Source organism: Alexandromys fortis, unplaced genomic scaffold (genome assembly GCF_014885135.2).
Source record: "Alexandromys fortis isolate MF-2015 unplaced genomic scaffold, M_Fortis_MF-2015_v1.1 scaffold_528, whole genome shotgun sequence".
Lineage (NCBI taxonomy): Eukaryota > Metazoa > Chordata > Mammalia > Rodentia > Cricetidae > Alexandromys > Alexandromys fortis.
The window spans coordinates 8,409-13,578 of record NW_026068413.1 but is presented as its reverse complement, the minus strand read 5'-3'; positions in this window follow the sequence as shown (position 1 = coordinate 13,578).

The following is a 5,170-nucleotide window of genomic DNA, read 5'->3' as shown; positions in this document are numbered from 1 at the left end:
ACATTGTTTACAGATGAAGATCATTGTCTTCATATATTGCACAGTTGTTTATTGTTTTAGTCTTTAAGTTAGATAGATATTGAGAATTATATAGATTAATAGTCATCTAAGTTTGTCATTTGTAATTAGACTAATCAGGTTCTTTAGATATATAGAGATTATACTCAGTATAGATAGATAATCTTCAACCTCTTTGGAGAGCTGTAGAATATGGCCTTTAATATAACTCAGAGTTTCGTGATAGTGAGACACAATTGCTCCTGGCAACACCGCTCTATTCCCGAGAGAACGTTGAGCACCAAAGACACTCCACTGGGAGCTTGTCTTCTTGGCAGAACTGGCCTTGGGGTTAAGGAAAGCCCATACCTCAACTGACAAAGATATGAAACAGGATTGTCTTATCTTGCCAAGACAGGGTAGGAAGTTCGTTGCCTTTAATAATGGTATGTCAGTTATGTTAGGCCTTAGCCAAAGTTGGTTGACTCAACATTGCAAACGAGACTTTGGGTGATTGTTGTCTCTGTCAATTGTTGCACATTTTGGATATCTCTCGTTTGTTAAGTAACATTTTTTCCCTTCTCAGATCTTTGACAGAGTTGAAGATTATATAATTGTAGTTACTCTCTACATTATTAAGACCTCTTGAGATAGAATGTTTAGCAAAACTTTTGTTCTCAATATTGTTTGTTATATTTATTATGTTATTATTGTTTATAGTTATATTTGGTTTTGTTCTGTCTTATTTAGACAAAAGGGGGAGATGTATGCTTAAGCCCTGCCCTCTGGGTGCGAGTTCGCCTGGAGCTAATGTTTACCTATAAATCTTCAGGGCATGTGCCCAACCCTTCTCTTCTGCTTCCTGTCTCCATGGGAACTGTGGTGCTGTAAGTCTATTTCTTCATTAAAGCTGTATATATTCTTTACAATCTGTCTGCAATCATTTATGCCACTACAGATAGAAAAATGGAAAAAGGAAGCATTTTAACTAATGATGTTGGACTCCTTAGACATTATCCTATAGAAGAATGAAAATAGATCCACATCCATCTCCACGCACAAAACTCAAGTTTAAATGAACTAAAGGCCTCAACATAAAAAATTACATTGAACCTCAAAGAGAAAAATTTAGAAGTATACTTTGGCATATCTCAAACACAGCCTCAGTGGCATAAACATTGAGAGAAATAATAAATTAGATCTCCTGAGTTGAGAAGCTTTTGAATAACAGGACATAATATCAGCCTATAGAATGGTAAAAGATCTTTACTTATCATAAACCCACTCCAAAAACAGGAAATTAGTTATCAAAAGAATAATCCAATAAAATATTTGTTACAGACCTAAACTGAAAACTCTCAATAAATGAACTTAAAATGACTAAAAGACACTCAAAAATGTTCAAACATAACATCCTTTAGACATTAAAGAAATGCAAATTAAACTCTGAGATTTTATCTTATCCCTGTAAAAATGACCAGGATTAAAAATTATTGCTAACAATTTATGCTTAAAGAATGTGGGTATAGAGAAAACTCCACTGATGGAAGTGCAAATTGGCACAGCCGCTTTTCATCCTAGTATGGCTATTTTTTTTAAATTAGGCAAATATATACCTTAAAACTCAGAAATATCCCTTTTGGGCCTAAATACAAAAGATGTATAACTATACCATAAGGACATGTGCTCAGCTATGTTTACAAGAGAATTACGTTATCATAGCTAAAATCTGAAAACAACCCAAATGTACCTGTTTTACAAATAGGATAAATGAGACATCATCCATAAATACCACAAAATATCTTGGAGTAACTCTAAGGTTGGGTCCTGTCATCTCTCCTTGTGAAAGGGGAAATGTTTTCCATTTTTAACCATTATCACTTGTCAGAGTATAACTCTGGCCCTTGATAAATTTAATAAAAAGCCCTAATCTTAGCAGTCCACTCTGAAGCAACACCTGGCAGCAGGAAAGGACCACAAGCTGAAACAACTGGACTCCCACCCAAGAGTAGACCATACAAATTGAAAAACTTGTATGATAAGAACTTTAAATCTTTTTAAAAAGAAATTTAAGACATTGGAAAATGGAAAAAATCTCCTATTTTCTTGGGAAAGTAAAACTAATATAGTAAAAGAAATGAAAATCACACTGAAAGCAATCCATTAAAATTATAGCAACATTTCTCACAGGACTCACCTACAGATTTAATGTAAATGCTCATTAAAATTATAGCAAAATTTTTTACAGAACTCAAAAGAACAATCTTCAACTTTATAAGAAAAAGATAAAAACTCAGGATAGCCTAAACAATTTTAAAATCCTCTGAATGTATTACAGTCTTTGATTTTAAAACTTTTCTACAGAACCACAGTACTGAAATTCATCTACCTTGGATATAAATTTATATGCCTACAAACTAAAGCTTTTTGATCAAGAAACAAAACTGTGAAATGGAAAAGAAGCATATTTAACCTTCTTTTACTGTCTTGAAGCTGTCATTTTCTGAAGCTAGTTCCCTTTTTGCAAACCTGCCTGGCAGTTTTTGCTTTGCATGGCAGGTGTTTAAGACACAGGCTCTCTAGGCCAGTCATCCAGCCTGCCTGGTAGGAGTAGCTGTGTGGATCATACCCCTACTTCTAATGTCTTGAGGGTCTCTGAGTCCATGAGTAAACATATCTTGTTTACAAAATGCTTGTCCCACAGTATTTTTTTTTACATTGTGTCACTGTTGAATCCCCTCGAATCTGTCTCATGGTCGGGTTTACCATGGTGATTCTTGCTGGACCAGTGCTTTGCCCACTGGCCACAGTGGTCCAAGTGCATGGACAGGACTGTCCTCAGTGTTCAGTGACATTCCTCAAGTCTCCATGGTGTCCTCAGGCCTCATGTTCAGGCACCATCTATCCCAGTCACGGGATGAGAATGGTGGTCCCTGATAATCCTAGGGGAGAGGAATGGAGGGTACAGGAGACATGAGAAATGACAGCAAGACAGTATTTCTGATCAAACTGTAGTTTATCATTTCCTCAGAAGCTGTTATATAGCAAATGGGCAAGGGGGGGGAGTGTCAGGTCTGTTGGAATTCAGGCCTGGAGACATTCCTAGCTGATAAGTAAATATTGAGGGTCTGTGATTGTTGACTAACAAAGGAAAATGCTAATGTTTTTCTAAAAGCCTGGTGCCTGCAGGTTCCACTAGGCTAATGTCCTAGGTCCAGAACTTGCCTGCAAAGGTGAATACCTTACTTTTGAACTTAAGATGATTGTAAACAAAATGCAGATCTCAAAATACAGGTCTATGCTTCCAGCAGAAGGGAAAAATCAGAAACTTTTTCCATCTTAACCTGTATTTATATCTTAAGTCATTTTTAGACACTCAAAGCTTATGAGCTTTTACATCCTCAGACATTTGTATATCTTAAAACCAATTTAATCAAGAGACCTAGTAGCTTTAGAAAAAGCAAGGCTTGATTTTTTTTTTTTTGTTTTTTTGAGACAGGGTTTCTCTGTGGCTTTGGAGCCTGTCCTGGAACTAGCTCTGTAGACCAGGCTGGTCTCGAACTCACAGAGATCCGCCTGCCTCTGCCTCCTGAGTACTGAGATTAAAGGCGTGTGCCACCATCGCCCGGCAAGGCTTGATTTTTATAACTATAAATTGAGCTAAAAAGCTTTGTGGAAGAATATGAATACCTGTTGCTGCTAAACTGATGACATTATAGCTGGCCTAGTCACTAATACTATCAGAAATCACAGAAGGAATAATAAATTATTCAGAGTACAGACCAAACAACTTTCAATTCCATTAAAAATGACAGGGACTAGAATTCATATACAGTTAGCCACACCCAGGTCTCCATAGCATTGGAGGCAGAAGTATTCAGAACAGCAGGCCCATAAGGTGATTCCCACCAAATGGAAGAGGAACATTGATGGAGGAAGGTCATTGGCTAATAAAGAAACTGGCTTGGCCCATTTTATTGGTTAGAACATAGATGGGTGGAGTAACAGAGGAGAATGCTGGGAGGAAGAGGAAGTGAGGTCAGGGTGATGCAGCTCCTCTCAGGGCCGGACTCCTCAGACAGAGAGGCATGTCCGCTCTCCTGGGCAGATGCACGCAATGAAGCTCCTCCAACCCAGGATGGACATACGCTAGAATCTTCCCGGTAAGCGCACCTTGGGGTGCTTACACAGATGATTAGAAATGAGCTAAATTAATATGTGAGAATTAGCCTAGAAGAGGCTAGATAGAAATGGGTCAAGCAGTGTTTAAATGAATACAGTTTGTGTGTTGTTATTTCAGGCATAAGCTGGGGACGCATCCCTGCCACTCCTATTTCAACAGAACATGGAAAAGACTGACCTTATTTTGTTGAGGCAAAAGTGGTACAATCAATTCTCCAATTAGTTCACTGTCTGGACCAGATCCTGGCAGTAGGTGTTGCACTGGGGCATCTCAACCAGCAGTCAGCATTGCCATAATCCAGTTTGAGACATCATGGTATCCCATAATCATTTTTGGAGACCTTGGGCTACTGCTAGGATCTCAGAATCTCTGTCTAATATAAATTTCTAATCATTATTTTAAATATCAGAATCTGCATATCTCTGAAGTATGAGTGCTGCTTTTGTATATCTGATTGGACAAACTTTGTTTTGAATCAATCATTTCAAGTTTGATTTTAAAAACATATACAAGAACCTAAATAAGGCTTCCCCCAGTAATTAATTATATGAGAATTTTGAAGATGACTGACTAACTTGTATTTCCTAACAATCTATAATAAGTTAGTAGCTTTCATAAGACTAACACTTTATATTCTGTTAGGATTAGCCTTACAAGTATGATTTTAAATTGAAGCTAATAAGGCTGGAGAGATGGCTCAGAGGGTAAGAGCACTGGCTGTTCTTCCAGAGATCCAGAGTTCAATTCCCAGCAACCACATGATGACTTACAACCATCTATAATGAGACCTGGTGCCTTCCTTGCTAGCAGTGCATTGCGTATTCATAAATAAATTAATAAATCTTTTTTAAAAGTAGAAGCTCATAAAGAGTTATTCCAAGGATAAAACCAGAGCAAGTTTGTAACCAGCTATTAATGCTGTCTCCTGCTAAGGCAAGGAAAAGGTCCCAGAGCAAAATGGGTAAAGAAGGAAGCCTATGGGCTAGCATT